Genomic DNA, 16260 nt, shown 5'->3' with positions numbered 1-16260 from the left:
AATGCGTTGGGCAAAGGTAGCAAGATATATCTTTAGCAACTGGCCATAGCAGTCCTGTCTTAAACTGCAACAATCTATAGATATGCCCTAGCGATATTGCTGGGTAACTAACTTTCTGTCCTCGGATGTGGAACTTGTAATTCCTAAAACTGAACATGCCAGAGACGAGCATCTTATGGTTTCACGAACATATCTTTCTATGAATAGGAAACTCCCTCAGAGTTTGCCACCATGCACTCTCTGTAGAAGACTTGACGTGTTTTACTGAAAAGGAATTAATACACCTTCCTATCCTCTGATTCCTACTAAACAACTCTTGCAGCCGGTATCGAACTCTGAAAACTTTAAGAATTATCACTTCACCTCACATATGCACAGTTCTGTGTAAGTGGTGGTTAAAGAGGCCCATTTTGCTCGTTTTTTATTTGATCAAGTTCCAGCCGCTGGAACTCAATGTAACTCTTTTCTTTACTAATCTGTGTAGAGAGCGTGTTCAGTGGCACTCAAGTGTAGTTTCTGAAAGCTTCGCATTGCTTATGTTAAATGGCGCACGGCCCAGATTCTGTCACAGAATGTGACATGCCCAGGACCACTCCGAGTCCTCAGCCCAACCGGACCTCCATCTGCTGTGCGGCTCCAAGGTGCTTCTAAAAATAGTCTTCAGCAATTCATGAGAGACACAGCTCAAGGAAGACAATTACCATCTCCTCTTTCTTGTGAACAGTCTGGGCGCAGGCTGGGAGGGGAGGGGGGGGGGGGGGGGGGGAAGAGGGGGGGGGGTGCGAAGGGGGGGAGGGGGGTTTGGCAGACCAGCAAAACTGTCCACCATATTCCTGTAAAGTATTGCGATGAATATTAATATTAAAGCAATTAACCAAGTTCACCTAAATAAAAAAAAACTATCATATCTAAAGTCTATAAATGTACAACATTTCTAGCCAAAGGAAGTACATCCTATTAATCAATCAATTATTTATTGTTTAGGCATTAAGCCATTCAACTACACTGAGAAGTTTACGCATTAAAATTGGGTTCATCAATAATAATATACCATTATTTGCAAACTGCAGTTAAAAGCTAAGCTTATTAAATCAATACAGTTCAAACTAAAAACATTTAAAAGTAACAACAACCTACCTCTCTATACATGATTTGCATTATCGCATTCTACTACTTAACTTTCCTCGAACAATTTATTTTTACCTTTCACTGTAGCAGCATGTAACCTTTTACCCTGGTTAGAGTACATCCAAATTATAAATTACAAATTTTGGGCCAGCTCTACAGCCATTGAGTTTTGTGCCTCGTTAATTTTAGCCAAATTGCGAGTCGCAAAATTCAATGTACAAAAGTGTGTCAGACACTGTTTGCGATTCCCAATGGGGTCGCAAATTGCAAGCCTCTTGAATATTAATGAGGCTGTCGCAATTTGGGACCCCATTGGGAATGGCGGGCCTTAAAGGAAAACGGGATGCATTTAAAAAATGAAAAATGAAACTTTTTTGTTTCATTTTTTAAGGGCAGGCATTGGTCCCTGGGACCACTGTCTGCTCTTGAAAAATATTTGCGCACCCATTCACAAAGTGGACCCCTTCCCATTTGCAAATGGTTTACCACCTACTTGAAGTAGGTGGTAAACTGCGAGTTTTTTGCGACCACAAATGCTGTCGCAAAACACTCATACATGGCATTTGCACTCGCTATTAGGTAGGGACGCCCTTGGCATGCCCCTTCCTAATAGCGAGTCACTAACCCTATTTTGCGAGTCGCTAATAGATTAGGGACTCGCAAAATAGGGTTAGTACATTGTGAATCTGTTTTTTGCGGTCGCAAACGGCCCAAATGCCCCTTTGCGACCGCAAAAAACAGTCATACATCTTGCCCAAGATTCCATAAAGAGCATATGTCGAACAGTTTGAAGGCTACTTCTAGCTCATATTATTTGTTATTATGTATATTCATACTGGTACTGTAGAACTTTTATGTCTCTCTTTTAACCTCAGGGTTCAGGAGGAATTTAAAAAGGGAAGAGTGTAAGAATGTGCAGATTATGCACATTAGCTTCATAGGACAGGTAAAAATAGCAACACTCCTCAGCTTACCTGATTGTGTCAGTTCTGCTGCCACCTGCAGGCTCGTCTGGGCCACCAGCATGCAGGCAACCCGAGAGTGCTTGCTCTAGAAAAGCATCTTAAGTTCTTCTGGTCTCAGCCACAGGGTCATTTCATAGCTCCATTAGCAGCACCCACAGCAGCAACCACTGTCCCTTCCAGGCCACTTTGGACTGGATTCATGTCCTTTCCCGACTCCAAAGATGCCCGCACGCTCCATTGGTGGGAGCTTAAAAACAGACCTTCCTTAGCGACCTAAATGCTCCTCAGCTTATCTGAGGCAGCCAAGTGCTGCTGCTGCCACCACTGCCAAGGGTTGCCAAGCTGGATCCCTTACTGGCTCCGCCACTCCTTGAATCTGATTGAATTTGTGCTCCAGGACGGAAGAGCCGCCTACCTTGTCCGAGAGCACCACCAAAGATTGACTGAGTCAATGGTGCTATCTATTTGGGACTTTACTGGCAGGGAGGGCTTGGACTTCCCTGACTCACTGCCCGCCTTTCATACATTCACTGTGCTCAGTGTTTCTGACCATGCATTCCACTCCCTTATTGCTTTGCTGCCTGCAGGGCTTCATTACACCTCTCCAGATCCCTAAGACAGTGCTGATAACTGATGACACAGTCCTTGGGCATTAATTTGCTCATTCACTGTGTAAATGCGGCTCCCTTTGTCTAACTCAATTAGGTGTAGGTAGTGGCTACTTCTGCTTGCCCATGGTACCATTGGCATTGCCCGTGTGACTCTGATCTCCGGGTCATGAAGGCAGAGGCAGTAACAGAAACTAAACCAGGCCCATTTCTGTACTTTCCAATCTTTGCCTTTCCTCTTCCCTTGCAGGCTCTTGAGGGATAAAGGGTGAAGCAAGGGCTCAACTTTGTGAGGTTATCCAAGGTCAACCGGCGAAGGATGCTACTTCCAGTACCCATGACATTTTGGTGACTCGAGGGATATTCATGCCTCACCTCCTAAAATACAGGTTGTACAGCATGGCCGGCTGTTAAATTGTTGGCATTCTCTCGAATCCATTACAATGCCTGGCATTTTTACAGACTGGAAAAGCATGCATTTATAATGCCCCATTAAACTATCGATTTACCCAGTGAAAACTGGGATGCCAAGAAGCAATGAGTCTGGGGAGGGGGCCAAGTTTCCTCAATCACAGCCCGTCAGGGCAGGATAAAAGCCTACACCAATGTGTGAAGTTGTATTTCCCAGCAATGGGAATTTGGGCGATAGACGAGTCGTATAGGGCCAAGTGTGGGGCTGCGAGGGAGCCTTTTGTGCATTTGGCTATCCACTATAGCTGATGTTTGATGGCCCTCATAGAGGGAAGGGTAGACAGTTGATAACTACATTCATGGTAAATATGTAGGGGCTTATTTACAAGCCACTTGCCCTGCCGCTGAGTCACTTTTTTTGACACAGCGGCGGCGCAATCAGTGACCCACACTGCTCCATATCTACAAATTGACGCATTGGGTCCAATGCGTCAGTTGTACAGCCCTGCGTCACATTATACCTGCGCCATGTATAATGTATGCAGGGTAGGTGTTCCCACGCAAAAAAGCCTAAAGATTGGTGCAGTAAAATTTACATTTCTCGGCGTCACTCCTCAACTTAACGGCGTCAAAACCCTTTTGCTTGCTCAGACCAGGTGTAAGGATTGATGCAGGGCTGTTACAATGGGACTCTCTTATCTGTTCTGACGCATTGAGTTGCTTCAGTTTTACATCCAACTCCAGCAATGCGCTGCTTTGCGCAAACAGATGTGTTAGAATTTCTGACACAGCTGTTAAATCCTTGCACCATGGAGCCCTGTATTGTAAATACAGGGCACCCATGGTGTTGCAAGGACATTTGGCTCAGGCACAAGGAAACTGACGCATCGAGGCTGATGCGTCAGTTTCTTGTAAATGAGGCCCGAGTGTGCAAAATAAAGAGCAGGACTTTGTACTTTGAAGCATATCTAAGGGCAGAGGTGACACTGCGGTGTCCTCCGCGTAGATTTCGTTCCACTAGCAGTTTATTTACCACTTGTTTTTAGACTTGAACGATAGGCCATCCGTCTTTCAATTCCACTGTATGGCCTTCATATCAGTGCGTGGAAGGTGTGGAGGCGGGTTTACGAATTCCGACCTCAGACATGTAACTCTGACCAAAGATGGAACTGGGAAGAGCAAACAGGGAAGAACTCACAGACGAGTCAGAGATAGACCTAGGAACAAAAGACAAGGTAAACAAGCATTGGCACAGCCAAGTAGCCTGTCTGACTGGTTTACTTTGTGGTGCGACTTAAGACACTTTTGGGTGCAAGTAAGAAGGTGCTTTGTGCATATTGATTCGTCTTGTTATGTGCTCGAAAGGGATACTGGAGTGGTGTTGTGGTTAAATTGAAAATCTGGATTGTAATATGTCCTTCTCCTTTCCTAAAACTGTGTGATCCTAGGCAGATTACTTAAGCTCCTTGTCCCTCAATTAGTCCCTACCTCTGCTACAAGTGGAGGTGATTGGTAATTGGCTGACATTCCATTTTATGAGTAACTTGACATTTACATTTGGGTGTTGAGTTTCTTGTTGCCAAACTCATACCTGAGGAGAAACACTGAGAGGTCATGAAGTCCATCCCTCCCCTTATCTTCCTGAACAGGTGTAATGCACACTGTATGGACAAAGGAAAAAAACAGCATTTCTGCAGGGTCGCCATACTTGAAATAAAAATCACTAGTTCTCCTTTGCAAGACTACTATACTTTCAATGCTTCCCCTCCTGTGCATTAAGGGGTGTATTTACATGCCTACACTGCTCTATATCTACAAACTGACGCATTTCTTCCAATGCATCAGTTTGTAGAGCCCTGCGTCATATTATACCTGTGTCAAGTATAATGTATGCAGGGTAGGCATTCCCACGCAAAAAAAGCCACGTAGAAGTGGAGCAGAGAAATGTACAACATTTTTCGGCGTCACTTTATGTCTTGACTGCATCAAATCCTTAAGCCTGCTCAGACCAGGCCTAAGGATTGATGCAGGGCTGTTAAAAAGGGACTCGCCTATGTGCTCGGACACATTGCTGGAGTTGCAACCGTTTTATGACCTTCTCCAGTAATGCGTCACTTTTGCACTAACAGATGTGTCAGAATTTCTGATGCATCTGCTAAATCCTTGCGCCATGGAGCCCTGTATTGTAAATACAGCACATCCATGGTGTCGCAAGGACATTTGGCACTGGCACAAGGAAACTGGCGCATCGATGCCGATGCATCAGTTTCTTGCAAATGAGGCCCTAAAAGTGCAGCATCCTTGTCCATGCATTGAAAGTGTAGCAGGACTGCTGTACTTTCAATGCTTCATCTCCTATGCATTAAAAGTGCAGCATCCTCGTCTACGCATTGAAAATGGAGCAGGACTGCTGTACTTTCAATGCATCCCCTCCCTATGCATTGAAAGTGCAGCATCCTCGTCTATGCATTGAAAGTGGAGCAGGACTGCTGTACCTTTAATGCAGCCTCTCCTTTGCATTAAAAGCATATCAGTTAGTGCATCCATTCCTGTACATAACAAGTGGAGCAGAACTGGTGTACTGTTAATGCATCCATTTCTGTGCATTAAAAGTGGAGCAGGTTTGTCATATGTTTATTGACCGTGTCAACACTTTATGGCGCTTGCCAGTGGAATAGCAAGGATTAAATGCATATAGTCTGAATGTGTGTCTCATGATGCATATCAACTCTGATGTACACGAACATTGGGGAGAGGAGTTGGCCTAACAGCTAGGGCGCTCGACCTCGAATCTGGGGAACTGGGTTCGAGTCTCAGCAACAACGCTGAACATCCTGTGATTCTGGGCAAATCAATTAATCTCCCCGTGCCAACAAAAATGAATGTGTCCTCATGTAATGCAACTGGTGCTATGTAAAGCACTCTGATACCCGATACCGGGTCAAGTTCGCGCTATATAAAACTCTGTTAAATTAAAAAATTAGTGTCAAAAGCCAGTACTGCTGTGCTTGACTTCCTATCACGGTGCTATCTTTACAGTGGCTTTTTAGATGTCGCATGTGCATCGCTTGCGCTGTGCTTGTGAAATCTCCTGAATTTAAAATATCTTAAAAGAGGGCTCTATCAGTTCCCATGGGAAATTACTATGTTCATTCGCTTTTGTGTGTAACTTTTTTTTTGTTAACTTTACCTGGCTTCACGTATTTACGATGCTGCTAATAAAGCTGTTTACACTGTTTAAGCCCCATTCACTGTCAAGATAAGATCTTCACCCACAGAAAAGGCACACAGCTTCTAACAGTATGCTGGAATGCTTTCTTTTTATTACTTAGTTGTGTAAAGCATATGCTTTGGCCTTAGAACGTTTGTGGCATTTCCTATTCATGACTCAGTACCTTTCTTTGCACGCTGTAGGCATTATCAGATTGATTTTTTTAACTTAATCTATTAGGTAATTATGATCAAATTCTAAATGTTGTTATAAACATTGCACGTTAAAAATAAAGTTAATATACAAGAGCTATGCTATATTTTACTACTAAACAGGCAGCTACAAGTACAGATACCTCGCAGACAACAGGATCATGATTTGAATGGTGAAGCAGGTGCAGTAGCACCGGGCCCAAAAGTTGTCAGAACGCCTCTAAACACATCATTTTGCTATATTTGACTACTAAACATGCTGTCACAATTGCAGATACCTTCCAGTTAAAAGGGACTGGATTTTAATGGTGCAGCAGGTGCAGTGGCACTGGGCCAAAAGCTCCAGGGACCCCACTAAACCCATATTATTGCTAAATTATACTATGAAACAAGACAGTCACAAGTGCATTTATCTAGCAGGCAATAGGCTCATGATTTGAATGGTGCAGCAGGTGCAGTGGCACCGGGTCCGAAATTTGTCATGACCTCGTCGAAAAACCTAATATTGATATATTTTACTACTGTAGAGGCAGACACAATCGCAGTTATCTTGCAGTTAAAAGGGGCTTGATTTGAATGATGCAGCAGGTGCAGTGGCACCGGGGCCAACATCTCTAGGTACCCCACTAAACGCAGAATATTGCTAAACTTTACTACTAAATAGGCAGTCACAAGTGCAGTTATCTAGCAGGCAATAGGGTCATGGTTTCAGTGGTGCAGCAGTTGCAGTGACACTCTCAGCCCTGTCACCCATGTGGGTGGCACAATCAGTGCTGCAGGTCCACTAGTAGTACTTGATTTATAGGCCCTGGGCACACGCACTGTAGTGTAATAGGGACTTACTAGTAAACAGAATTTGCCAATCATAGAGAAACCAAACATACTGGTTAGCAGTGGTAAAGTGCCTAAAGTCCTAAAGCCAACAAAAAGAGGGTCAAAAAAATACAGAAGGAAGACAAAAAGTTTGGGGAGAGCCCTGCAAAAAGGTTCAGGTCCAACACTTCTCATCGAACCAGATGCCCAGGTTTTTAACCTTGGGCTCGGAAGTTGTTAAAGGACCAAGACTATCTGCCCATCAAGCTTTGGTCCAAATATTCAGATACTTGCCCAGTACCAGCACCTCAGTCTGCCTGGCATTCAGCTTCAAACGGTTAAGGTCCATCCAAGTTGTGACATCTGACAGTCACGCACGGAGAGAAGAGGCCTTGAACTCACTGTTGTGGGACAGGGTGATGTCGAGTTGTGTGTCATCGGCATACGAAATAATAGTAAAACCATACTGCGCAATGATTTCAGCTAACAGGGCTGACATATTAAAAAGAGCTGGACTCGATGAGGAGCCCCGTGGCACTCCTTGCTGCAGGGTGAACCGACAATTGAAATGGTTTTTGTGAAACCTGAAAGGTACGTACCTGCAGAAATGAAGCCAACCAATGCGGTGCTTTGTCAGCAATGCCACTGTTCCACAGCTGCTTGATCAAAATATTGTGCGATACAGTAACAAACGCAGCACTGAGGTCGAGCGTAAGCATAGCCGCGGCTGCCTTGCAGACTCGGAGGCAAGCAATTGTCTATTTACGTGCTTTTCTGCTAGCTTACCAAAAAGAGGCAGCAATGAGAGATAAAACTTGGCACAGAAAGTAAGGCAGTGGATGATTCAAAAGAAGAGAGTAAAGGGAGATGGGAAAATATAAAGAAATGGAGTGAGAGAGAGAAGGATGTAAGAGGGAAGAGCAAGAGGGGAAGAACATGACAAATATGGCAGGAAAAGTAGAGTTGAGGCACATCTGGATGGCATAGATTTCTAAAGCGTGATCCTCACTAGGAAACCACAGGGCCCTGAATAATTGTTGAGGAACGGTCACTGTGGAAGTTGGCCCGGTAAAGACGAAAGAGGCAGAGGGAAGAGCGATTGTGAGTGATGGAAATTAGGAAGAAGAAAAGGGGTGTAGAAGTTCAAAGAGAAACCTGAGACTAGAGAGACAGGAGGAGGAACAGCAGTCTTTAAAAGGTTTATTCGATTTTAGATATTGTTAGCAGCACAAAATGATTTATTATTGACAATTTTTCACTATTTTGTAAAAGTGTCATGGGAAATAAGCTGAAAATCCTCTTGTACAGGTCCCTGGGCAATTCTATCCTGTGTTGACCAAGGCCACTAACTCCAGCATTAATTGATGGAAAATCTCCTAACAGTAGTACCACATAGTGTAGACAAGCTGTCCAAGCTGTACAGCTGTTGGGAAATGTTGGCCTGGGGGATCTGTTTCAAGGACAGGGCAGCTGGCATGGCTGCTACTGCTCTTGTGATTAGGGATGGACATGGAGCAAATGCCCCTGACAGGCCAAAGTTCTCACTGACTACCCTTACCATGCCAGGAGGGACTTCTTTAACAATGTGGGCATCCATGTGTCTCTGGGGAAAAACTCCTCTTACATTCTTTGTACTTTAAATCTGCGTTCCTTAAACAAGCACTGGCAAAGTAAATAGCTTTTACCTTTGGGGCCTTTTGGCTTTACCAATGGAGCATGTGCGTGCCTACAAATAGACACAAGTGGGAGCAGGAGGGAAAGATGCTCAGATGTAGAAGCAATACCTGGGAGGGTGAGGCAGGGGTAGAATTACAGAAGGCCAGGGTTGGGGCATCGATAGAAGGGTGGTAGGGAAGCAATATGGGGGTAGGTCGGATGCAACAAGGGGGCCACTGGTGGGGTGAACTCACACAGATGTTGGAGGGAGGGAAGCATGCAAGGAGAGAGGAACCTGGAGCAGGGGAAAGAAAGTAGATGAGACATGGCACAATGTGGAGCTGTAGGGAGAAGCAAATGGTTGAGAAAAAATATCATGGAGGGAGAAGCCCGCAGGCAGAAAAAGGGCAACACAAGCATGGTGGGGGGGGGAGTACATGAGGGCGACAGCTGGGAAAGACATGCACCCTTGTGGCATGCTTAAATGAAAAGAATAAAGTAATGCCTGAAAATCCAGCAGTGGAAGAACACTAGTAACATGTCCATGCTCCAACGAAGGGACAACTTCACGAAGAAAAGGTAAAGCACACACAAACTAACGAAAAAGAAGCAAGGAAATGAAGTGACAATGAAGCCAACCAATAGTAAGCAATGGTCGGCTAAACGGGTAGGTTAAGTTGGCAATAAATCTCGCAACAGACAGAGAATTCGCTGTCTAATAGGCAAGACTTAAAATACACCACCACTTGCTACAAATGTCATAGAGATATATTGCATCCTTGTAAATCTCCTCATTTTTTAGCATGTATTTTATAACGTTTTAGAAGAAAGATGAGTACAAAGGTTACAGCCCGTAATAGCACTTGTGAGCTTAACATGTGACAAATAATAGCTACCATAGGTATTGTTGCGTTATATCTAGGTGTTAGGCACAATGAAAAAGCATATATCACATCCATGGACTTAGTAGTATATCAATATATTGAGTAATAAAGAATGAAAGAAACATAAACATCAACAACAAAAGAAATTAGAATCCTATCTTCCCTCCCTCACCCACCCACCTGCCCTGCCATGCCATGCCATGTACTATATTGCCAAGTTACCATGAGTAAGACGTGAGTGTCCCCACACTTGGGTTGTCGTAGGAGCTCATGTAACATGTTAATGTTAGGTAATAGGGTGAACATCAGGGGTCGTGGATCCAACCAAGTAGGACACAGGTGCGTATCTTAGACTCAATCTGTGTCCTTCTCTTGTATTTTAAAGTGTTTGAGCATGGCATCCCATATCACGGCTATTGGTTGTTTGTGTAGCCCGCAATATTCCTCTCTATTTAGCGCCAAGCTCTCCGCAGAGCCCCAACGCCACATCTCTTCACGTCAACCTACCGCTAGGGGTGCAGTGGGGGACTTCCATCGTCTTGTTATCTGCCTCTTGGCGAGGAGAAGCGCTTGGTCCTTAAATTGTGTGACAGGTTTAGAGGATTTCAGTCTATAATAGAGACCTAGGAGTCAGTGTTCCATTGTGTCCCAATGCACACTCCCCGTGAGGGACCTATGTGATTCCCTGACCTCCGTCCAATAGGAGAGTAGAGGGGGGCATGACCACAGCATGTGCAATAAATTTGCATCTTCAATATAGCATCTCGGCCATAATGATTGGCCCATAGGAAAAATCCTATGTAGTTTAGAGGGCATCAAGTATGCCCTATGCAGAAGCATAAACTGAATGAACCTAAAACGTGTGTTGCAGAGTATTATACTTGGGTATTCCAGAATGAAGCACCATTTGTTGTCGTGTAATACATGGACAATACCCGCCTTCCACTGGGCCCACAGTGGACTGAGGGAAATGTGCAGGTAGGATGTTACGCCCTTGTAGAGCCACTTGACTAAGTGTCTGCCGGTACCCATCTTGTGTATCGCTTGCACTAGTGCCTGTGTAGTAGGTTCCGTGCCCATCGGTGCCCAGTGTATCACGACATAGCGTAGTGTGTTACTGTGCGTTAAGAAATGGGCTCCTGAGAGTTCATGTAGTTGCATGAAGTATTGGTTGGACTGTAGTAGGCTGTCCTCAAAGAGGTAACCAACTATAGTGATCTCAATCTCCTCCAATGGTGCCAATCATGTGGACGTGAGCGTCCCCTGAGAAGTAGGCCGCCCACACAGGGGGATATTCAGGGCAGTGTTATGTAGTGTGTTATGTGCGTAATAGAGTGTGTTTTCCCAATATGCTATGGCGTTATGTAGGAGTACAGGAAGTGTGGGGAGCATGTGGCTCCTGGCAATTGGAGCTCATGTAAGCGTCCAGCGCATAACATTGTGTATAACTGATTTCCTGTAAGTGTATTCAAGCTAGCCAGTGAGAGAGCCATTGTAATTGGGCAGTGCAGCAGTAAGAGTGAAAATCGGGGCTTCCAGTCCGCCTTTCTCTGTTGGTAATTGTAATTTTGGAAGACTGACTCTACATATGCCAGGGTCCCAGATAAGATCAAGGAGAATGGAGTCTAACTGTTTGAAGATATTGTGGAATAATTTCAGGTAAATTTACAAAGTAGTATAAGATTAATTTGGGTAGCATGACTGTTTCAGAAAGGGCTAGGCGACCTGCTATGAAAAGGGGCAGTGTAACCCAGAATTTCACCTGAGCCCGCAGTGCTGCAGTGAACTTAAGTAAGCTCCTGTCTGTAGGAAGCTGGCTGTCTATATACTATACCAAAAATGAGGTATAGTGTGCAGAGTGTCCAGTGGTTCCCCAGAGGCTTTACAGAGGCTAAAGTAGATAATAATAATGCTCTGTTTTGTGGTAGCGTGGGCGAGCAGTTAGGCTTATGAGAGGGCAGTGTTAAGCATTTGTTGTATACACAGTGGCAATAAATGAGACACACACTCAGTGAATAAATCCCAGACCAAGACAAATCTCCCAGAAAATTGGGGTATCCGGGCGATTCAGAAACTCCCGGTCTGCCAGAGACCGGGTGCTCCAGCCACCCCGCTTCCGCAAGGAAAAAACATATCACCGAGCGTTCTCTGGGGCTACACCAAGAATCTGAAACTCGCTATAATCCTCCATCAAAAGAATACCTTCTCTGAAAATCTTCAAAAAGGAAGCTAAAACCTTCCTAATGAGCAAATTCCTCCAATAACTCTCCTTTGTCGCACATACCGCCTTTTACCATGGCTTTTGTTTCTGTGCATAATCTCCTGTACTGCTTGGCCCTTGCCGTGTAACAATTCTCACTCCTTCTAATGTTCTGCTGGTTCTCTCTGCCTTTTGCTATCATATGTCCCCTCTTCTACAATTGCTGGTTTTCTCTTTTTATCACTGACATATTGCTCTGCTGATTATGGTACTGTACTGATTATTGTATATAACTCTGCCTTTTGTCCTAATGTAGTCAATTCCCTAATCCCCATCTTTGTGTTTTACCTGTTCCTAACCTGTAAGTAATGTGTCATCCCTGTAAACCGCTCTGAAACCCTAACCGGTCACGTTCGCGCTCTATAAAACCATTAAATAAATAAATAACTAAAAATAATACTTGATTATATTTATTTTGTAGAACCACAGAACTTTGTCATAAGTAAATACGTTTTTCAATAAAAATGCTTTTCAGTTTAAAAAATGGATATAGTCCAATTTTCAGACTTTGTAATGTTTACCTATGGGAGGAAGAAAACATTCACCATAGATAGGAATAACATCAACTTACAAGACCAGTCTTCGGAAGTTAAATTAGTATTGGGCAAGGTTCAGTTCAGCATGAACAGTGGACCACCAGAGGCACAGGGGTGGCTGGCTGCAGGGTGCAAATACGAGGTCGAGCGCCCAATGCATAGAAATGGGGATTGGGGGTAATTGGTCAGAGGCTCCTTACAGATAAGTAGCAGCGGCTTAGGGGGTGGAAGCAAGCATTGGACGGGCAGCACCAACATTACACCACCAGCGCCACAGGAGCGGCCGAGGGCCCAATGCAAAGTAACGGAGACATCCAAAATCGGAAGCAGGTTGCAGGATCAGGCCTAAAGGCCGGTAGAAAGAATATACAACAACTGGGCAGGTAAGTTGCGATGCTCATGAACGTAGTGACATCTTTGTTCCTCTTCACCAAGACCCGTGGTGGACGGGTGCATGGGTGCCTTTTGGGGTAGGAAACGGCTTACCGGAGCAGGTTGCATTTGGGGGGGTCTCTGTGCAGAGGCTGCAGGTAACGTTGAGGAGTCCAAGAGAGGTCAGCTCACAGTCGACTCTGGATCTGGAGCGCTGGGGAACCATGCTGGAACCAGTGGGCCACTTGAACTCGGGCCGAAGGCGTCAGGTGCAGAGGTGGAACCGGGGGCAGACTTCGCCTTTTTTCAGGTCACATAGTCCTTACTTAGAAGATGTTTGCCTGGTGAACAGGTCCGCTGTTCTCTGGTGTCTTGATCTTTGTCAAAGATAGGCACTTCTACCACGGCTTTGGAGGTCACTGGGCTGCAGGACAGGTCTGTTGGTGCAGGAGAGTCGAGGGCTGCAGACAGGCTGGTTGGGATAGGGCCAAGTCAGTTGGTGTCTGTAGTCTTCTCTTCTGGTGAGACTCTGTAGTGTCCAGCTCTTCTTTGGTCATCAGAAACTGAATTTCAGGGCTCGAGGGGGAAACCTAAATACTACATTTAGAGGCGTTTAAATGAGTGCGAGGTAGTAGCCAATGGCTAATTACCTTAAGGGTGACTACACCCTCTAAATGCTCACTTCACTTGGGGGCGGGGCATATCCCTGATCCTGATTGGAGGAGTCCCACCATCTTCACGGTGCAGGGCACTGAAAAGTGTACTTCACCTCCAGCACCTGAGGGGTGGAGTTGGCCGAGGGGGCACACCTCCTATTCTGTCTATGTTTTTCCACTTGCCATCCCACCAAAAAGGGTGTGAGGTCAGGAAGGAGGCCTGCTCCCTCTAACAGGAGAGGATGGGGTTGCATTACAAAGGCAGCAAGGCCTTTGAAGCTCTCCACCATGGATGGCTCTTTCTGACCCAGGGGAGGTGTGAACACCTCCACCCAGGAAAGGCATTGTTCTCTGCCTCAGAGTGCGCAGGCACTCTCCCCATGAGGTCGGAACACTGTCTGGTGGTAGCAGGCTGGCTCAGGCCAGTCGATGACTGCACTAAGGAATGGTAGGTTTCAGGGGACCCCTCTAAGGGGTCCTCTGTGTTCACTTTTTAATAAATCTGACACTGGAATCAGTGCAGGTTTATTAAGCTGAGATGTTGGGTACCAAACATCCCCTATTTCAGTGAAGCCATCGTAGAGCTGAGGAACTCATAATGACGAGTGTCCAGCCCATGTAATTACTATGGCTCCAGGCCAATTACACTATCGAGGAATTGACACGGATACTGCAGGGGCATATATGCTAATGCAGATGTGCCCTCACAGGAGATATAGTACATCCTACCTTAGGGCTAAAGCCTGCTAGAGGGGTGTCTGACCTGTATCTCATGCAGTGTCTATGAGCATGGCACACAGGAATGTGTGCCATGTCGGCTCTTCAGTTTTGTGTGCACCAAGTCACGCAGGCTGCAGTGGCAGTGTGCATGTGCTTGTTGAGGGGTCCATTAGGGTGGCAAAATTCATGCTGAACCCTCTTTAACCACAAGGCCCTTGGCACCAGGGGTACCTTTTACAAGGGACGTATATGTGAGCTAAAGGGGTGCCAATAGTGGAAACAAAGGGTAGAGTTTTAGGGAAGGAGATCCGACACAGGGGCCCTGGTTAGCATGCACCCTGTGCACTTCCAGTTGAACCTACATCATTTTCCAGGAAAACAGAGCCACTTTCCTACACAGTCTAATTAGTCTTTGGGAGTTCTAAACCTGAATACCTAAGTTACGAAATGTGTGGCGTGCAAATCTCATCATGTTATACAATTATTCGTTTACAGGACCAAGGGAAGATTGCCACCTACACCTGGGAATACCTCTTATTAGATCTGGGTTTTGACAGCAGAGCTGTAAAGAAGATCTGTTAGTAATAGTACACATACAGTAGGCTTTGGATCCACCACTTATAACCACCAGCTTTTGTTTACCAGCCTCTTTCAGCCATTGGTTTGAGAATTTGTCAATCCATTTTGACTAAGCCCAGTGAGTATTCCTCAATGACCTAATACTATTAGGTGCGTTAATATATTTTTCTGCCCTCCGTTGAGTGGTTGCATTCAACTACTTTAGGGACTACTTTACAACTATAGCCTCCTCTGTCCACTCCACCTGTCTCCCTCCCCTGTGATTCACTCGAATGTGCTCAAGCTACACAAGTTAACATGTTAAACCCACACCTATTGGCTTTGCCAGTCTTGCATGTTGTTCCTGGTGGCCATTCCCCACACATTTCTACTTCTGGCTACTGGGATTAGAATACACAAGTGAGAAAGCCTGAGAGGAGGAGCATGAAAAGGAATTGGAAGGAGCTAAATAAATACCATTCTAGCTGGGCTGGTTTTGCTTGGCTGTGCTGCCCTTGAGCCCTACTCTGCAGTATGTCGCCCGAGTTTCCCCGGAAACTCGGTTGCAACTAGTTCAAAATGTTTATCTGCCTTTCAGAACTCGACATCTGACAACTCCTCGTCCTTGAAGAGGCAGAGAGGATGCTATTGTTATCGCGGCGTTCTTTCCCCAGCACTGCCTCTCTTTGAAACAGATCATTAACACATTAAAGATAAAATCCCCGAGTAGCTTCATATATAACCTTCTGAGGAAATGGGTCGACTTTTGATTTCTATCGAGCGAGAGGCAATGTAACCTTCAGCGTCCTCGAAGAACGGGAAGCATTTAGCATCTAAAGTCCTCCTGCGCCTCGCGCGCTCCTGCATAGGCTGTCAGTGGCTGGTTCATGATGTGCTGCACCCAGAGAGGCGGTGTACTGCGGGAGTAGCTCACACAGCCCCCCCTTTCATTACCTGAGATCAAATCACTTACCCGTCTATGATCACGGGTATAGCGCTTACATCTTAACAAGGAGCAGCCGAGCGCTAGCCAAAATGTTTCCCTTGACGACTTTTCCAAATTCAAGCGCATTTAAAATATTTTGTAGGTTTACTTGTATCAGGATCACTCTTTAGCCACATTAACAGCGCGAGCCGCCACCAGCACGTGCGCAGCACCAGCAAGATGTTGAATGCACTGCGGGCGCGTCATTCTTCCTTGTGCTGATAAGGAGTTCTCCCCAGTGGAGGCTGAAAGTGGCAGGGCCTGAAAATTAGTTCTGAAATGTAC

At 45.4% G+C, this 16260-nt stretch overlaps 1 protein-coding gene and 1 long non-coding RNA gene across 3 annotated transcripts in view; one reads left to right on the top strand and one right to left on the bottom strand.

The window, feature by feature from the left end:
• DRP2 (dystrophin related protein 2) overlaps window positions 1-16260 on the top strand; it is a 955857-nt gene that overhangs the window by 321618 nt on the left and 617979 nt on the right. The gene's annotated exons all lie outside the window — the stretch shown is intronic.
• Window positions 1-16260, bottom strand: part of LOC146829086 (uncharacterized) — a 210402-nt gene that overhangs the window by 134860 nt on the left and 59282 nt on the right. The window lies entirely within an intron of this gene.

The sequence above is a fragment of the Triturus cristatus genome, chromosome 5_2 (genome assembly GCF_964204655.1).
Source record: "Triturus cristatus chromosome 5_2, aTriCri1.1, whole genome shotgun sequence".
In the NCBI taxonomy this organism is placed as follows: domain Eukaryota; kingdom Metazoa; phylum Chordata; class Amphibia; order Caudata; family Salamandridae; genus Triturus; species Triturus cristatus.
Note: the sequence above shows the minus strand (reverse complement) of the source record. Positions and strands in the feature narration are given on the sequence as shown.